Source organism: Euleptes europaea, chromosome 4 (genome assembly GCF_029931775.1).
Source record: "Euleptes europaea isolate rEulEur1 chromosome 4, rEulEur1.hap1, whole genome shotgun sequence".
Classification (NCBI taxonomy): domain Eukaryota; kingdom Metazoa; phylum Chordata; class Lepidosauria; order Squamata; family Sphaerodactylidae; genus Euleptes; species Euleptes europaea.
In genome coordinates, this window is record NC_079315.1 from 106,144,757 (window position 1) to 106,163,552 (window position 18,796).

General features: G+C 48.5%; 11 non-coding genes across 11 annotated transcripts; all 11 read right to left on the minus strand.

Moving 5' to 3' along the window:
• Positions 1-536: 536 nt before the first annotated feature.
• On the minus strand, positions 537-703 carry LOC130477190 (U1 spliceosomal RNA). The gene has a single exon (XR_008933295.1). It is a non-coding gene; the product is annotated as a U1 spliceosomal RNA (small nuclear RNA).
• A 1,593-nt stretch (positions 704-2,296) lies between these two features.
• LOC130477180 (U1 spliceosomal RNA) lies at positions 2,297-2,463 on the minus strand. The gene has a single exon (XR_008933285.1). It is a non-coding gene; the product is annotated as a U1 spliceosomal RNA (small nuclear RNA).
• A 967-nt stretch (positions 2,464-3,430) lies between these two features.
• Positions 3,431-3,597, minus strand: LOC130477187 (U1 spliceosomal RNA). Its single transcript, XR_008933292.1, has one exon. It is a non-coding gene; the product is annotated as a U1 spliceosomal RNA (small nuclear RNA).
• A 966-nt stretch (positions 3,598-4,563) lies between these two features.
• On the minus strand, positions 4,564-4,730 carry LOC130477188 (U1 spliceosomal RNA). Its single transcript, XR_008933293.1, has one exon. It is a non-coding gene; the product is annotated as a U1 spliceosomal RNA (small nuclear RNA).
• A 944-nt stretch (positions 4,731-5,674) lies between these two features.
• On the minus strand, positions 5,675-5,841 carry LOC130477189 (U1 spliceosomal RNA). The gene has a single exon (XR_008933294.1). It is a non-coding gene; the product is annotated as a U1 spliceosomal RNA (small nuclear RNA).
• A 1,585-nt stretch (positions 5,842-7,426) lies between these two features.
• Positions 7,427-7,593, minus strand: LOC130477181 (U1 spliceosomal RNA). The gene has a single exon (XR_008933286.1). It is a non-coding gene; the product is annotated as a U1 spliceosomal RNA (small nuclear RNA).
• Positions 7,594-8,560: 967 nt separating this feature from the next.
• Positions 8,561-8,727, minus strand: LOC130477185 (U1 spliceosomal RNA). The gene has a single exon (XR_008933290.1). It is a non-coding gene; the product is annotated as a U1 spliceosomal RNA (small nuclear RNA).
• Positions 8,728-9,671: 944 nt separating this feature from the next.
• Positions 9,672-9,838, minus strand: LOC130477183 (U1 spliceosomal RNA). Its single transcript, XR_008933288.1, has one exon. It is a non-coding gene; the product is annotated as a U1 spliceosomal RNA (small nuclear RNA).
• Positions 9,839-11,426: 1,588 nt separating this feature from the next.
• Positions 11,427-11,593, minus strand: LOC130477186 (U1 spliceosomal RNA). The gene has a single exon (XR_008933291.1). It is a non-coding gene; the product is annotated as a U1 spliceosomal RNA (small nuclear RNA).
• A 5,428-nt stretch (positions 11,594-17,021) lies between these two features.
• Positions 17,022-17,186, minus strand: LOC130477191 (U1 spliceosomal RNA). The gene has a single exon (XR_008933296.1). It is a non-coding gene; the product is annotated as a U1 spliceosomal RNA (small nuclear RNA).
• Positions 17,187-18,270: 1,084 nt separating this feature from the next.
• Positions 18,271-18,437, minus strand: LOC130477184 (U1 spliceosomal RNA). Its single transcript, XR_008933289.1, has one exon. It is a non-coding gene; the product is annotated as a U1 spliceosomal RNA (small nuclear RNA).
• Positions 18,438-18,796: the final 359 nt, after the last annotated feature.

Sequence of the window (18,796 nt, forward strand, 5' to 3'; positions counted from 1 at the left end):
CTATGAACAAAGACAGAAGATGTCAGGCCTTCCAAAAACCATTACTCCTCATACTTGTGCCATCCGCTGCGGCTACATGTGGTCTAACCAGGCCTCCCAGTTCCAGCCCATTCATGATGCTGGAAATGCCATATTTGCATGAATCCCACACCCTAGATTCCCACAATAACCTGCCAGAGCCTGCGTGTCTCTCACTGTATCTCTCACTACGACAAACGAAGCAATCAGGATCCCCACATTTTGGAAAATCACGGGACACTCATAGGAGAAGGAGAATCAGGATTGAGGCTGCAGAAGGCAGAAAAGACAGTAGACCCCATCAGACCACCAAGGGGGAGGGATGACTTGTTCTCCTGCTTCAAGAAGGAGTCAGGGGAAAGTGAAAAAGGGAAGGCCCCGGCTGCCAAAAATACAGTCAAGTTTAAATCCCAAGGTAAGCACAGTGATCAGGCAAGAGACTTCCCGCTGAGCGTGACAGAACCCCAAGGGGTGCTGATTTGTGTTTTCCTTTCTATCTATCTTTGACAAGAAGGAACCAGGGGAGAGCGCGCACGCAGTCCCCCACTACCAGAAATAATGCAGTCGAGTTTCCCACATTTGGGGAAATCGCAGGGGTCAGCACACCCGAAGTGCAATGGATGAGCCTCACCATGGGAGCCATGCCTTGGTGATCGCAGGAGAATCTCCCCTGCCAGGTAAGTATGAGGAGGGCTCCCTCTTGCAGGCCATGCAGTTCTCCACGCTTTCTCTCAGCTTATGGGGGCCCAGCCTCGGACATTTCCGCCCTCTTCAAAGACAAGCAGACCAGAGGCCAGGCGCCAGGAAAACACCCTGGCTCACATGTTTCTCGCCTCTGAACTCGAAGAGCAGAAGCAGCGTCCAACGCTGCAGCCGCCCCCTCCCCGGGTTCACCCAAAGCTGGACGCTGCCCCTGCCTCATTTGCATGAGCCACACCCCCTAGATTCCTATAGTAGCCTGCCGAAGGCCTGTTCAGGAAAGATGATCGGCACCACCTTGCGCCCCAAGTCAAAGCCAAACAGCCAAAAAGGCAGCCCACGTCATGATGTGATTAGGAACGACCCAAGGACACCTAAGCACAGTAGAAAAAAGCAAGAGTCCAGTCGCATTTTAAAGACTAACAAAATTTGTGGCAGGGTATGAGTTTTCGATAGGGGAAAGGCAGGATGGTACAGCCCGATCTTGGAAGCTAAGCAGGGTCAACCCTGGTTAGTATTTGGATGTGAGACCACCAAAGAATACCAGGGTGGCTGTGCAGAGGAAGGCACTGGCAAACCACCCCTGTTAGTCTCTTGCCATGAAAACCCCATAAGGGGTCGCCATAAGTCGGCTGCGACTTGATGGCACTTTACACACACACACACACACACACACATACACGAGTTTTCGTGAGCCACAGCTCACTTCTTCAGATACAACTGGAATGTGAGTCCATCTGTCCTTAAGTAGAAAAGAGTGAACTAAATGGCAATGTAAATGTCAAAATGACATTAGCATGGGTGATTGGATTAGGTGTGATATGCAGAGGGGTAGCAGGTGTGGAGAAATTAGCATTGGTAATGGGACAGGAATCCCAGACCTCTATTCCACCAAGGAGAATGTATTGTCTTGACCTTCATTTTTAGTTGTAATTCAGCAGTCTCTCTTTCTAGTCTCCCTTTGAAATCCCTTTGTAAGACAACTGCTAGTCTTAAATCAGCAACTGAATGTCCAGGAAGGTTAAAATGTCCCCCTACTGGTTTCTGAATGTTGTGGTTTCTGATGTCAGAGTTATGTCCATTCAATCTTTGTCGCAGGGACTGGCCTGTTTGTCCAATGTAGAGGGTGGAAGGGCATTGTTGGCATGTGATGGCATAAATCACGTTAGAAGATGAACAGGAGTATGAACCTGAGATAGTATGGCTGATGTTGCTGGGCCCAGTGTTGGTGTTGCTAGGATCTATATAAGAGCAAAGTCGGCACTTTGGTTTGTTGCAGGCCTTGGTGCCGGTGTCCACGCTCCTTTTACCTAATAACAGTGTGCAAGTTGTCCATTTTCAGAAGACACTTCTTCTGGCCTGGTGTTACAATACCCAAAACAGAAGGAAAAAATGAGATTGCAAACAGATTATTCAGTCCAGGTTCTTCAGAAGACGTCCACATGCCAGTGTAGCGCAGATTTGCTGACGAAGGCAGGGGCGGGAATACGAAGGCATGGTAGGGGGTGTCTGACCCCCTACCCAAGGGGCCCTCCCACACCTGTTTTCCTTCCAATCTGTCTTTGCCACAAAAAAGGATCAGGGGAGAGCGCGCACGCAGTCCCCCACTACCAGAAATAATGCAGTCGAGTTTCCCACATTTGGGGAAATCGCAGGGGTCAGCACACCCGAAGTGCAATGGATGAGCCTCACCCTGGGAGTCCCGCCTTGGTGATCGCGGGAGAATCTCCCCTGCCAGGTAAGTATGAGGAGGTCTACCTCTCGCCGGCTATGCAGTTCTCCATGCTGCCTCTCAGCTTATGGTGGCCCAGCCTCAGACATTTCCACCCTCCTCAAAGACAAGCAGACCAGAAGCCAGGCACCTGGAAAACACCCTGGCTCACATGTTTCTCTCCTCTGAACACGAAGAGAAGAAGCGCTGCCCCCCACTGCAGCTGTCCCCCGCCTGGGTTCACCCAAAGCTGGGCACTGCCCCTGCCTCATTTGCATGAGCCACACCCCCTAGATTCCTGCAGTAGCTTGCCAGAGGCCTGTTCAGGAAAGATGACCAGCACCACCTCGTGCCGAAAGGCAAATCCAAACAGCCAAAAAGGCAGCCCACGTCATGACGTGATTAGGAACGACCCAATGACACCTAAGCACAGTAGAAAAAAGCAAGAGTCCAGTGGCATCTTAAGTACTAAACACATTTCTGGCAGGGTATGAGCTTTCGTGAGCCACAGCTCACTTCTTCAGATACAATTAGAATGTGAGTCCTTCTATCCTTAGGTTGAAAAGAGTGAACTAGGCACACAACGGCAATGTAACTGTCAAAAGTAAATGTCAAAATGACATTAGCATGCGTGATTGGATTAGTTGTGATATGCAGAGGGGTAGTAGGTGTGGAGAAATTAGCATTGGTAATGAGACCGGAATCCCAGATCTCTATTCAATCCAGGAGAATGCATAGTCTTGAGCTTCATTATGAGTTGTAATTCAGCAGTCTCACTTTCTAATCTCCCTTTGTAAGAGAACTGCTGCTCTTAAATTAGCAACTGAATGTCCTGGAAGGTTAAAATGTCCCCCCACAGCGTAAAAGGGATTCACAGGCAGGCAGGGGCCAGAATAGGAAGTCACATTAGATGGTTTCTTACCCCCCAAAGGGGTGTTGACTTGTTTTTCCACATGATTGCATCTGTTTCCCTTTCTATCTGTCTTTGCCACAAAAAAGGATCAGGGGAGAGCGCGCACGCAGTCCCCCACTACCAGAAATAATGCAGTCGAGTTTCCCACATTTGGGGAAATCGCAGGGGTCAGCACACCCAAAGTGCAATGGATGAGCCTCACCCTGGGAGTCCTGCCTTGGTGATCGCGGGAAAATCTCCCCTGCCAGGTAAGTATGAGGAGTGCTCCCTCTTGCCGGCCATGCAGTTCTCCGTGCTTTCTCTTAGCTTATGGGGGCCCAGCCTCGGACATTTCTGCCCCCTTCAAAGCCAAGCAGACCAGAGGCCAGGCACCGGGAACCAGCGTGGCTCACATGTTTCTCACCTCTGAACTCGCAGAGAAGAAGCGCTGCCCCCCACTGCAGCTGTCCCCCGTCTGGGTTCACCCAAAGCTGGGGACTGCACCTGCCTCATTTGCATGAGCCACACCCCCTAGATTCCTGCAGTAGCTTGCCAGAGGCCTGTTCAGGAAAGATGACCAGCACCACCTCGTGCAGAAAGGCAAATCCAAACAGCCAAAAAGGCAGCCCACGTCATGATGTGATTAGGAACGACCCAATGACACCTAAGCACAGTAGAAAAAAGCAAGAGTCCAGTGGCATCTTAAGTACTAACAACATTTCTGGCAGGGTATGAGCTTTCGTGAGCCACAGCTCACTTCTTCAAATACAATTAGAATGTGAGTCCTTCTATCCTTAGGTTGAAAAGAGTGAACTAGGCACACAACGGCAATGTAACTGTCAAAAGTAAATGTCAAAATGACATTAGCATGCGTGATTGGATTAGTTGTGATATGCAGAGGGGTAGTAAGTGTGGAGAAATTAGCATTGGTAATGAGACCGGAATCCCAGATCTCTATTCAATCCAGGAGAATGCATAGTCTTGAGCTTCATTATGAGTTGTAATTCAGCAGTCTCACTTTCTAATCTCCCTTTGTAAGAGAACTGCTGCTCTTAAATTAGCAACTGAATGTCCTGGAAGGTTAAAATGTCCCCCCACAGCGTAAAAGGGATTCACAGGCAGGCAGGGGCCAGAATAGGAAGTCACATTAGATGGTTTCTTACCCCCCAAAGGGGTGTTGACTTGTTTTTCCACATGATTGCATCTGTTTCCCTTTCTATCTGTCTTTGCCACAAAAAAGGATCAGGGGAGAGCGCGCACGCAGTCCCCCACTACCAGAAATAATGCAGTCGAGTTTCCCACATTTGGGGAAATCGCAGGGGTCAGCACACCCAAAGTGCAATGGATGAGCCTCACCCTGGGAGTCCTGCCTTGGTGATCGCGGGAAAATCTCCCCTGCCAGGTAAGTATGAGGAGTGCTCCCTCTTGCCGGCCATGCAGTTCTCCGTGCTTTCTCTTAGCTTATGGGGGCCCAGCCTCGGACATTTCTGCCCCCTTCAAAGCCAAGCAGACCAGAGGCCAGGCACCGGGAACCAGCGTGGCTCACATGTTTCTCACCTCTGAACTCGCAGAGAAGAAGCGCTGCCCCCCACTGCAGCTGTCCCCCGTCTGGGTTCACCCAAAGCTGGGGACTGCCCCTGCCTCATTTGCATGAGCCACACCCCCTAGATTCCTGCAGTAGCTTGCCAGAGGCCTGTTCAGGAAAGATGACCAGCACCACCTCGTGCAGAAAGGCAAATCCAAACAGCCAAAAAGGCAGCCCACGTCATGATGTGATTAGGAACGACCCAATGACACCTAAGCACAGTAGAAAAAAGCAAGAGTCCAGTGGCATCTTAAGTACTAACAACATTTCTGGCAGGGTATGAGCTTTCGTGAGCCACAGCTCACTTCTTCAAATACAATTAGAATGTGAGTCCTTCTATCCTTAGGTTGAAAAGAGTGAACTAGGCACACAACGGCAATGTAACTGTCAAAAGTAAATGTCAAAATGACATTAGCATGCGTGATTGGATTAGTTGTGATATGCAGAGGGATAGTAGGTGTGGAGAAATTAGCATTGGTAATGAGACCGGAATCCCAGATCTCTATTCAGTCCAGGAGAATGCATAGTCTTGAGCTTCATTATGAGTTGTAATTCAGCAGTCTCTCTTTCTAATCTCCCTTTGTAAGAGAACTGCTGCTCTTAAATCAGCAACTGAATGTCCTGGAAGGTTAAAATGTCCCCCCACAGCATAAAAGGGATTCACAGGCAGTAAGGGGCCAGAATAGGAAGTCACCAAGGGGTGTTGACTTGTTTTTCCACGTGATTGCATCTGTTTCCCTTTCTATCTGTCTTTGCCACAAAAAAGGATCAGGGGAGAGCGCGCACGCAGTCCCCCACTACCAGAAATAATGCAGTCGAGTTTCCCACATTTGGGGAAATCGCAGGGGTCAGCACACCCAAAGTGCAATGGATGAGCCTCACCCTGGGAGCCATGCCTTGGTGATCGCAGGAGAATCTCCCCTGCCAGGTAAGTATGAGGAGGGCTCCCTCTCGCCGGCTATGCAGCTCTCCATGCTTTCTCTCAGCTTATGGTGGCCCAGCCTCGGATATTTCCGCCCTCTTCAAAGACAAGCAGACCAGAGGCCAGGCGCCAGGAAAACACCCTGGCTCACATGTTTCTCGCCTCTGAACTCGAAGAGCAGAAGCAGCGTCCAACGCTGCAGCCGCCCCCTCCCCGGGTTCACCCAAAGCTGGACGCTGCCCCTGCCTCATTTGCATGAGCCACACCCCCTAGATTCCTATAGTAGCCTGCCGAAGGCCTGTTCAGGAAAGATGATCGGCACCACCTTGCGCCCCAAGTCAAAGCCAAACAGCCAAAAAGGCAGCCCACGTCATGATGTGATTAGGAACGACCCAAGGACACCTAAGCACAGTAGAAAAAAGCAAGAGTCCAGTCGCATTTTAAAGACTAACAAAATTTGTGGCAGGGTATGAGTTTTCGATAAGGGAAAGGCAGCATGGTACAGCCCGATCTTGGAAGCTAAGCAGGGTCAACCCTGGTTAGTATTTGGATGTGAGACCACCAAAGAATACCAGGGTGGCTGTGCAGAGGAAGGCACTGGCAAACCACCCCTGTTAGTCTCTTGCCATGAAAACCCCATAAGGGGTCGCCATAAGTCGGCTGCGACTTGATGGCACTTTACACACACACACACACATACACGAGTTTTCGTGAGCCACAGCTCACTTCTTCAGATACAACTGGAATGTGAGTCCATCTGTCCTTAAGTAGAAAAGAGTGAACTAAATGGCAATGTAAATGTCAAAATGACATTAGCATGGGTGATTGGATTAGGTGTGATATGCAGAGGGGTAGCAGGTGTGGAGAAATTAGCATTGGTAATGGGACAGGAATCCCAGACCTCTATTCCACCAAGGAGAATGTATTGTCTTGACCTTCATTTTTAGTTGTAATTCAGCAGTCTCTCTTTCTAGTCTCCCTTTGAAATCCCTTTGTAAGACAACTGCTAGTCTTAAATCAGCAACTGAATGTCCAGGAAGGTTAAAATGTCCCCCTACTGGTTTCTGAATGTTGTGGTTTCTGATGTCAGAGTTATGTCCATTCAATCTTTGTCGCAGGGACTGGCCTGTTTGTCCAATGTAGAGGGTGGAAGGGCATTGTTGGCATGTGATGGCATAAATCACGTTAGAAGATGAACAGGAGTATGAACCTGAGATAGTATGGCTGATGTTGCTGGGCCCAGTGTTGGTGTTGCTAGGATCTATATAAGAGCAAAGTCGGCACTTTGGTTTGTTGCAGGCCTTGGTGCCGGTGTCCACGCTCCTTTTACCTAATAACAGTGTGCAAGTTGTCCATTTTCAGAAGACACTTCTTCTGGCCTGGTGTTACAATACCCAAAACAGAAGGAAAAAATGAGATTGCAAACAGATTATTCAGTCCAGGTTCTTCAGAAGACGTCCACATGCCAGTGTAGAGCAGATTTGCTGACGAAGGCAGGGGCGGGAATACGAAGGCATGGTAGGGGGTGTCTGATCCCCTACCCAAGGGGCCCTCCCACACCTGTTTTCCTTCCAATCTGTCTTTGCCACAAAAAAGGATCAGGGGAGAGCGCGCACGCAGTCCCCCACTACCAGAAATAATGCAGTCGAGTTTCCCACATTTGGGGAAATCGCAGGGGTCAGCACACCCGAAGTGCAATGGATGAGCCTCACCCTGGGAGTCCCGCCTTGGTGATCGCGGGAGAATCTCCCCTGCCAGGTAAGTATGAGGAGGTCTACCTCTCGCCGGCTATGCAGTTCTCCATGCTGCCTCTCAGCTTATGGTGGCCCAGCCTCAGACATTTCCACCCTCCTCAAAGACAAGCAGACCAGAAGCCAGGCACCTGGAAAACACCCTGGCTCACATGTTTCTCTCCTCTGAACACGAAGAGAAGAAGCGCTGCCCCCCACTGCAGCTGTCCCCCGCCTGGGTTCACCCAAAGCTGGGCACTGCCCCTGCCTCATTTGCATGAGCCACACCCCCTAGATTCCTGCAGTAGCTTGCCAGAGGCCTGTTCAGGAAAGATGACCAGCACCACCTCGTGCCGAAAGGCAAATCCAAACAGCCAAAAAGGCAGCCCACGTCATGACGTGATTAGGAACGACCCAATGACACCTAAGCACAGTAGAAAAAAGCAAGAGTCCAGTGGCATCTTAAGTACTAAACACATTTCTGGCAGGGTATGAGCTTTCGTGAGCCACAGCTCACTTCTTCAGATCCAATTAGAATGTGAGTCCTTCTATCCTTCGGTTGAAAAGAGTGAACTAGGCACACAACGGCAATGTAACTGTCAAAAGTAAATGTCAAAATGACATTAGCATGCGTGATTGGATTAGTTGTGATATGCAGAGGGGTAGTAGGTGTGGAGAAATTAGCATTGGTAATGAGACCGGAATCCCAGATCTCTATTCAATCCAGGAGAATGCATAGTCTTGAGCTTCATTATGAGTTGTAATTCAGCAGTCTCACTTTCTAATCTCCCTTTGTAAGAGAACTGCTGCTCTTAAATTAGCAACTGAATGTCCTGGAAGGTTAAAATGTCCCCCCACAGCGTAAAAGGGATTCACAGGCAGGCAGGGGCCAGAATAGGAAGTCACATTAGATGGTTTCTTACCCCCCAAAGGGGTGTTGACTTGTTTTTCCACATGATTGCATCTGTTTCCCTTTCTATCTGTCTTTGCCACAAAAAAGGATCAGGGGAGAGCGCGCACGCAGTCCCCCACTACCAGAAATAATGCAGTCGAGTTTCCCACATTTGGGGAAATCGCAGGGGTCAGCACACCCAAAGTGCAATGGATGAGCCTCACCCTGGGAGTCCTGCCTTGGTGATCGCGGGAGAATCTCCCCTGCCAGGTAAGTATGAGGAGTGCTCCCTCTTGCCGGCCATGCAGTTCTCCGTGCTTTCTCTTAGCTTATGGGGGCCCAGCCTCGGACATTTCTGCCCCCTTCAAAGCCAAGCAGACCAGAGGCCAGGCACCGGGAACCAGCGTGGCTCACATGTTTCTCACCTCTGAACTCGCAGAGAAGAAGCGCTGCCCCCCACTGCAGCTGTCCCCCGTCTGGGTTCACCCAAAGCTGGGGACTGCCCCTGCCTCATTTGCATGAGCCACACCCCCTAGATTCCTGCAGTAGCTTGCCAGAGGCCTGTTCAGGAAAGATGACCAGCACCACCTCGTGCAGAAAGGCAAATCCAAACAGCCAAAAAGGCAGCCCACGTCATGATGTGATTAGGAACGACCCAATGACACCTAAGCACAGTAGAAAAAAGCAAGAGTCCAGTGGCATCTTAAGTACTAACAACATTTCTGGCAGGGTATGAGCTTTCGTGAGCCACAGCTCACTTCTTCAAATACAATTAGAATGTGAGTCCTTCTATCCTTAGGTTGAAAAGAGTGAACTAGGCACACAACGGCAATGTAACTGTCAAAAGTAAATGTCAAAATGACATTAGCATGCGTGATTGGATTAGTTGTGATATGCAGAGGGATAGTAGGTGTGGAGAAATTAGCATTGGTAATGAGACCGGAATCCCAGATCTCTATTCAATCCAGGAGAATGCATAGTCTTGAGCTTCAGTATGAGTTGTAATTCAGCAGTCTCTCTTTCTAATCTCCCTTTGTAAGAGAACTGCTGCTCTTAAATCAGCAACTGAATGTCCTGGAAGGTTAAAATGTCCCCCCACAGCATAAAAGGGATTCACAGGCAGTAAGGGGCCAGAATAGGAAGTCACCAAGGAGTGTTGACTTGTTTTTCCACGTGATTGCATCTGTTTCCCTTTCTATCTGTCTTTCCCACAAAAAAGGATCAGGGGAGAGCGCGCACGCAGTCCCCCACTACCAGAAATAATGCAGTCGAGTTTCCCACATTTGGGGAAATCGCAGGGGTCAGCACACCCAAAGTGCAATGGATGAGCCTCACCCTGGGAGTCCCACCTTGGTGATCGCGGGAGAATCTCCCCTGCCAGGTAAGTATGAGGAGGTCTCCCTCTCGCCGGCTATGCAGTTCTCCATGCTTTCTCTCAGCTTATGGTGGCCCAGCCTCGGATATTTCCACCCTCTTCAAAGACAAGCAGACCAGAGGCCAGGTGCCAGGAAAACACCCTGGCTCACATGTTTCTCGCCTCTGAACTCGAAGAGCAGAAGCAGCGTCCAACGCTGCAGCCGCCCCCTCCCCGGGTTCACCCAAAGCTGGACGCTGCCCCTGCCTCATTTGCATGAGCCACACCCCCTAGATTCCTATAGTAGCCTGCCGAAGGCCTGTTCAGGAAAGATGATCGGCACCACCTTGCGCCCCAAGTCAAAGCCAAACAGCCAAAAAGGCAGCCCACGTCATGATGTGATTAGGAACGACCCAAGGACACCTAAGCACAGTAGAAAAAAGCAAGAGTCCAGTCGCATTTTAAAGACTAACAAAATTTGTGGCAGGGTATGAGTTTTCGATAAGGGAAAGGCAGCATGGTACAGCCCGATCTTGGAAGCTAAGCAGGGTCAACCCTGGTTAGTATTTGGATGTGAGACCACCAAAGAATACCAGGGTGGCTGTGTAGAGGAAGGCACTGGCAAACCACCCCTGTTAGTCTCTTGCCATGAAAACCCCATAAGGGGTCGCCATAAGTCGGCTGCGACTTGACAGCACTTTACACACACACACACACACGAGTTTTCGTGAGCCACAGCTCACTTCTTCAGATACAACTGGAATGTGAGTCCATCTGTCCTTAAGTAGAAAAGAGTGAACTAGACACACAATGGCAATGTAAATGTCAAAATGACATTAGCGTGGGTGATTGGATTAGGTGTGATATGCAGAGGGGTAGCAGGTGTGGAGAAATTAGCATTGGTAATGGGACAGGAATCCCAGACCTCTATTCCACCAAGGAGAATGTATTGTCTTGACCTTCATTTTTAGTTGTAATTCAGCAGTCTCTCTTTCTAGTCTCCCTTTGAAATCCCTTTGTAAGACAACTGCTAGTCTTAAATCAGCAACTGAATGTCCAGGAAGGTTAAAATGTCCCCCTACTGGTTTCTGAATGTTGTGGTTTCTGATGTCAGAGTTATGTCCATTCAATCTTTGTCGCAGGGACTGGCCTGTTTGTCCAATGTAGAGGGTGGAAGGGCATTGTTGGCATGTGATGGCATAAATCACGTTAGAAGATGAACAGGAGTATGAACCTGAGATAGTATGGCTGATGTTGCTGGGCCCAGTGTTGGTGTTGCTAGGATCTATATAAGAGCAAAGTCGGCACTTTGGTTTGTTGCAGGCCTTGGTGCCGGTGTCCACGCTCCTTTTACCTAATAACAGTGTGCAAGTTGTCCATTTTCAGAAGACCCTTCTTCTGGCCTGGTGTTACAATACCCAAAACAGAAGGAAAAAATGAGATTGCAAACAGATTATTCAGTCCAGGTTCTTCAGAAGACGTCCACATGCCAGTGTAGAGCAGATTTGCTGACGAAGGCAGGGGCGGGAATACGAAGGCATGGTAGGGGGTGTCTGACCCCCTACCCAAGGGGATCTCCCACACCTGTTTCCCTTCCAATCTGTCTTTGCCACAAAAAAGGATCAGGGGACAGCGCGGACGCAGTCCCCCACTACCAGAAATAATGCAGTCGAGTTTCCCACATTTGGGGAAATCGCAGGGGTCAGAACACCCGAAGTGCAATGGATGAGCCTCACCCTGGGAGTCCCGCCTTGGTGATCGCGGGAGAACCTCCCCTGCCAGGTAAGTATGAGGAGGTCTCTCTCTCGCCAGCCCTGCAGTTCTCCATGCTGCCTCTGAGCTTATGGGGGCCCGGCCTTGGACATTTCTGCCCCCTTCAAAGCCAAGCAGACCAGAGGCCAGGCGCTGGAAACCAGTGTGGCTCACATGCTTCTCACCTCTGAACTTCTGGAGAAGAAGCAGTATCCCACGCTGCAGCCGCCCTCTGCCTGGCTTCACCCAAAGCTGGGCGTTGGCACTGCCTCATTTGCATGAGCCACACCCCCTAGATTCCCACAGTAGCCTGCCAGGAACCTGTTTGGGAAAGATGATCAGCTCCACCTTGTGCCCCAAGTCAAAGCCAAACAGCCAAAAAGGCAGCCCACGTCATGCTGTGATTAGGATCGACCCAATGACACCTAAGCACAAAACCCAAAACAGAAAGAAAAACAAGATTGCAAACAAATGATTCAGGCCAGGGTTTTCAGAAGATGTCCACATGGCAGCATAGAGCTGATTTGCTGACAGGCAAAGATTAATCATGTAAACAAAGTCTGCCTAGTACACGTCGGGATGTGACGTCACCCCATGGGTCAGGAGGAATGACCCGGTGCTTGCACTGGGGACCTTTACGTTTAAAGAAGAATCAGGATTCAGGCTGCAGCAGGCAGGGTCCAGAATAGCAAGGCACAGTAGAGGATGTCTGACCCCCCAAGAGGTGCCAACTTGTTCTCCTACATCTTTTTTCCTTCCAATGTGTCTTTCACACAAAACAGAATCAGGGGGAAAAGTGCATGCAGTCCCAGCATTGATAGAGCCAGCCGGGTGTGGTGGTTAAGAGCAGCAGACTCTAATCTGGAGAACTAGGTTTGTTTCCCCACTCCTCTGCATGAAGCCTGTTTTGTGACCTTGGGCCAGTCACAGTTCTCTCCAAACTCTCACAGCCTCACCTACCTCACAAGGTGCCTGTTGTGTGTGTGTGTGTGGGGGGGAGTCGATTGTTAGCCGATTTGGTACTTCTTACGGCAGAGAAAAGCGGGGTATAAAAACAAACTCTTATTCCTCTTCCCCCACTAATACAAAGAATGCAGACAGAAGTAATGCGAATCAGGTTTTGTGTTGCTAGCGTTCCCCCCCGCCCGATTCCCACACTGGCTTTCCTGGGCTCTGACTCTGCAGTGTGTTCATCTCCGGCAGCCACAGAGTACTGTTCTTTCAGAAATTTTAGTCTTTTATGGGAGCCCTAAAGTACCCTTGCTTCAGTATATCTTTCTGTTGTTGTCATTGCACATAACATGTTCAAATTGTCCTCTTCATTTACGTAAAATTTTTTACCTTCTGCGTGGACTGAACTTCCTGGAGAATCAATTATCTCTTTCTTATTGTCTGTACAGATGGGACCCTTTTTTCCTTCTCTAGTAGCATCTTTATTAAGGTTTCTGTATTCACTTAAGAGTCTGTGGTGGACAGAGAGTTTAGATCCCTTGGTGTGAGCAAGGCAGAGTTGACTTGAGTAAGTGGTATGTTGGTCCTTTTGACGGGAGCATGTCCTTCTGATATGTAGCTCCCATGCCATGAAGGGTTTTAAAAAAAAATAAGAGCCAAATGTGGAAATTAAGTTGAGAAAAAACGGTACATGCATTTGTTTTAGAATATATTTGACGTATTTAGAATGACTATCTCCTGATAAGAGGCATGCTGGTACATTTTGTACCATTTGAAGAACAGCTCTGTGTAACATATAGCAGAAAAGTCCAAATGCAAGTTTACAAAGGAATTGATGAGAACTTCCATATCGGCCAAATCTAACAGGGATAGCTGACTAACTACTGTAGATGTAGAAGGAGCTTCTAGCAGCAGCACTGATCTGAATGTCATACAGTAGACTTTGGTCTACAAGTATGGCCAACATGTTGATCTCATCTGGCAGTATATCAATTTCTTCAAAAATATCAGACCAACAAGTAGAATCTCAGTCTCTTCCAGATTAAACTTCAGTTAGTTCTGCCTTAGCCCTGGAATTACAACTGATCTCAGAGATTAGTTCCCTTGGAGAAAATGGCAGGTTTGGAAGGTCTCTGTGGCATCACATCCTTCCTCTCCAACCCAAACTCCACCCTCGCTGGGCTCCTTCCCCCAAATCTCCAGGAATTTCCCAACCCAGAGTTGGCAGCCTTACCCCATGGCTTCCACAGGTCACATTCCAAATCAATGAATTAGCCTTTTTGAAGGAAACTCTTTTATAGCCAACTGAACAACAACAAAAAGACTACACCACTTCAAATGATTCGTGTAACATCTACCCCATGTTCTTAACAACTCAGTAGAACGATCAGCTGTGTCAGCAGCTGTCAACAGAAACAGCAAAGATGGATTTGCCTTTCTCAAGCCATAAACATCCACCAGTCCAGCTAAAGCAGTCTTGTTCTCAAAGCCAGGACTGAAATGGAACGGCACAAGGCTGTTATGTGTTTAGTTTAAATAAGTAATCCTGATCCGATTGTGGCCGCTGTTTGCCTGACAATTCTGTGAATTATGGGAGCTCCATGAATGGCCTGGCTAGGCTTTGAGGCAGCAAGACTATATCTATTCTAATCTACCTTTCTTGAGCCTGTTGGTGGCTTTTGACCCAGCTGATCATTCTATTGAGCTAAAATATAGAATAGGTAATAAAACAATGCGTAGAGAGGGAAGGCAGCATGGTATAGCTCTTATCTTCTTAGATCTCGGAATCTAAACAGGGTCGTTCCTTGGAAGGGAGACCTCCAAGGAAGTGTCTGCAGAGGAAGGCAATGGCAAACCCCCTCTGCTTAATCACTTGTCCGGAAAGTCCCCTGCAGGGGTTGCCATAAGTTGGCTGTGACTTGATAGCACTTTATACACACATGCACAGTAAAGCAATGACCATTTGAAGGTTTCCGTCTTTGTTTTTGTCCACTTGGCTATAATGAATTTCTTTTAAAAGTCGGATTCATTGCTTTGGACTTTGACCTGTGGAGGCCGCAGGGCCAGTGCTTTTTAATATTTATGTCAGCATTTGGTCTGGCTTGGTTCTGAGGCTTACGTGGCAATAAGCCTCACTGAACACATGAGGGGATTGTTGCTGAACAAGGATTCATCGTTTGGGGCAGCACAGAACAGGGGGAAAATTGGCGCCAGTAATATAAACAATTCAGTTCTCAATACTGCAGGTTTTTGAAGCATGCTTGCACAGGTATATTTTGTATTATTCTTAAATCCTCATGAATCAAATGCATAATTTTTAAAATTAACGCCAAGAGTCTGACACCATCATCTAAACTATTATGTACCCTTAGGGTTGCCAACCGCCAGGTATTAGCTGGAGATCCCCTGCTATTACAACTGATCCCCCAGCTGACAGAGATCAGTTCACCTGGAGAAAATGGCTGCTTTGGCAATTGGGCTCTATGGCATTGAAGTCCCTCCCCAAACCCCGCCCTCCTCAGGCTCCGCCCCAAAAACCTCCCAGCGGTGGCGAAGAGGGACCTGGCAACCCTATGAATGCTTTATTATTATTTTTAATCCCCAATTTACACGCCTTACAGCTATTTGCTCTTTATTTCTATCCATTCTGGAGGCAGCTCAAAAACACGTTGCATACCCACAATGTTAATAAATATCAAGGAAGGAGGACAGATTGCAGTATTATGTACCTCACTAAACAATGGCATGGCCTATCAGTCTTCTCTTTCATTTTCATTTACTTTGCCATCCTGACAAATAATTCCACCCTGAGTGTTGAGTGAGGAGGCAGACTGAAAGCCTACAATTCCACAGCTGGGTTCGGCAAACGGGATACTGCTGGTTAGGGTTGTCAACCTCCAGGTACTAGCTGGAGATCTTCTGCTATTACAACAGATCTCCAGCCGATAGAGTTCAGTTCACCTGGAGAAAATGGCCCTTTGGCAATTGGACTCTACGGCATCGAAGTCCCTTCCATCCCCAAACCTCGCCCTCCTCAGGCTTCGCCCCAAAAACCTTTCACCAGTGGCAAAGAGGGAACTGGCAAGTTACCCTACTGCAGGAGATGGGAGAGGATGAACAGGGGAAGAAAAATTGCAGCAGGGTAGCCAGTAAATGTTAGTATTGGTGGGAAAGAGGTGACTGGATTGGACTGATTTCCACATCTTACTAGCTTGATTCTATGCAGAACTAAGCGTACCTACAAACTCACTGAAATAATGGGTTTAGCCTTGGGCATCCTGTTGTTGAATAGGACTGAGTTGTGAGGATGCACACTAATTTGGGAATAAGAACTTACTTCCAGGTAAACATACATTAGATCATGTGGCACAGTTTGATCCACCAACATAAAACAAGCTTCATGGCTACTTACCATGTCTTTTTTACAGGGTACTTCTATAATATTCTACAATGCCGACGTAGCTATGAACGTAAGTAAGATGGACTCCAGTCACTTTTATCCTTTCTCCCTTATGAGTTAGCTGTGTGTGTGTGTGTAAGTGCCGGCAAGTCGCTTCCGACTCATGGCGACCCTATGAATCAAAGTCCTCCAAAGCGTCCTATCTTTTACTGCCTTGCTCAGATCTTGCAAACTGAGGGCCGTGGCAACCCTTTATATGAGTTGGCTAGCAATGGTCAAACAGTGCAAAGGAGAACCTGCTCTTGTCCTTCACAAACCAAGCAAGAGATGGTGCTGTTTCTATTTTAACAGAAAAAGAAAAAAGCAGAACCCTTTACATGCAACAGAAGGGAATGGAATCTGTTCCTTAGCAATAATGTTCCTTCTCCCATTCTGTTTACTTGGTTATTTTCATGCAGGCATTTGGAAATTATGGACAGGTGCCAGTAATTTGATTTGTAAGCTAATACAGAAGTTATGACAAGCATGCAGTAAAGAATGGTAAATGAAAAGGTTGTGGGCTTTTGCCATATGGATAGGACTCCTGTGTAGCAATCTGCCTGGCATTGTATTGACTGATTTTGTACATCCTGAATTCATCCTCTCCTCACTTTTCATCTGCTGCCTACACAGTAATGCTGCTCCTCCCAGCTCAAAATGCTAACAATTGGAACCCAGTAGCCTGCCAGAGGGCTGTTCGACAAAGATGATCAGCACAGCCTTGTGCCTCAAGTCAAATCCAAACAGCCCCAAAGGGAGCCCACGTCATGCCATGATTAGGACGGACCCAATGACACCTAAGCACAGTGTTCAAGTTGTCCATTGACACAAGATCCTTCTTCTGGCCTGGCGTCACAAAGCCAAAACTGAAGGAAAAGGGAGATTGCAAATAGATTATTCAGGCCATGGTCTCCAGGAGACGTCCACATGCCAGCGTAGAGCGGATTTGCAGAGAGGCAAAGAAGAATCAGGATCCAGAGTGCAGCGGGCCAGAATAAGAATATGCAGTAGAGAATATTTGTTCTCTTGTTCTCCTGCATCTTTTTTCTTTTCTGTCTTTGACACAAGAAAGGATCAGGGGAAAGCGCACACGCAGTCCCCACTACCAGAAATAATGCAGTCGAGTTTCCCACATTTGGGGAAATCGCAGGGGTCAGCACACTCAAAGTGCAATGGATGAGCCTCAACCTGGGAGTCCTGCCTTAGTGATCACAGGAGAATCTCCCCTGCCAGGTAAGTATGAGGAGTTCTCCCTCTTGCCGGCCATGCAGTTCTCCGCGATTTCTTTCAGCTTATGGGGGCCCAGCCTCGGACATTTTTGCCCCCTTCAAAGCCAAGCAGACCAGAGGCCAGGCACCAGGAACCACCCTGGCTCATGTTTCTCACCTCTGAACCCACAGAGAAGAAGCAGTGCCCCACGCTGCAGCTGTCCTCCCCTTTTAGTTCACCCAAAGCTGGGGACTACCCCTGCCTCATTTGCATGAGCCACACCCCCTAGATTCCTGCAGTAGCTTGCCAGAGGCCTGTTCAGGAAAGGTGACCATCACCACCTTTTGCCGAAAGGCAAATCCAAACAGCCAAAAAGGCAGCCCACGTCATGATGTGATTAGGAACGACCCAATGACACCTAAGCACAGTAGAAAAAAGCAAGAGTCCAGTGGCATCTTAAGTACTAAACACATTTCTGGCAGGGTATGAGCTTTCGTGAGCCACAGCTCACTTCTTCAGATACAATTAGAATGTGAGTCCTTCTCTCCTTAGGTTGAAAAGAGTGAACTAGGCACACAACGGCATTGTAAATGTCAAAAGTAAATGTCAAAATGACATTAGCATGCGTGATTGGATTAGTTGTGATATGCAGAGGGGTAGTAGGTGTGGAGAAATTAGCATTGGTAATGAGACTGGGAGCCTTCCATTTGCAAGATCTGAGCAAGGCTGTCAAAGATAGGACATTTTGGAGGACTTTCATTCATAGGGTCACCGTGAGTCGGAAGCGATTTGACGGCACTTAACACAAACACACAATGAGACCGGAATCCCAGATCTCTACTCAATCCAGGAGAATGCATAGTCTTGTGCTTCATTATGAGTTGTAATTCAGCAGTCTCTCTTTCTAATCTCCCTTTGTAAGAGAACCGCTGCTCTTAAATCAGCAACTGAATGTCCTGGGAGGTTAAAATGTCCCCCCCACAGGATCAAGGGGATTCACAGGCAGGCAGGGCCAGAATAGGAAGTCACTTACCCCCCCCCCAAGGGGTGTTGACTTTTTTCCCCACATGATTGCATCTGTTTCCCTTTCTATCTGTCTTTGCCACAAAAAAGGATCAGGGGAGAGCGCGCACGCAGTCCCCCACTACCAGAAATAATGCAGTCGAGTTTCCCACATTTGGGGAAATCGCAGGGGTCAGCACACCCGAAGTGCAATGAATGAGCCTCACCCTGGGAGCCCTGCCTTAGTGATCGCAGGAGAATCTCCCCTGCCAGGTAAGTATGAGGAGTGCTCCCTCTTGCCGGCCATGCAGTTCTCCGCGCTTTCTCTCAGCTTATGGGGGCCCAGCCTCGGACATTTCTGCCCCCTTCAAAGCCAAGCAGACCAGAGGCCAGGCGCCAGGAAAACACCCTGGCTCATGTTTCTCACTTCTGAACCCACAGAGAAGAAGCAGTGCCCCACGCTGCAGCTGTCCTCCCCTTTTAGTTCACCCAAAGCTGGGCACTAGCACTGCCTCATTTGCATGAGCCACACCCCCTAGATTCCTGCAGTAGCTTGCCAGAGGGATATTCAGGAAAGATGATCAGCGCCGCCTTGTCCCCAAAGACAAAGCCAAACAGCCAAAAAAGCAGCCAATATCAT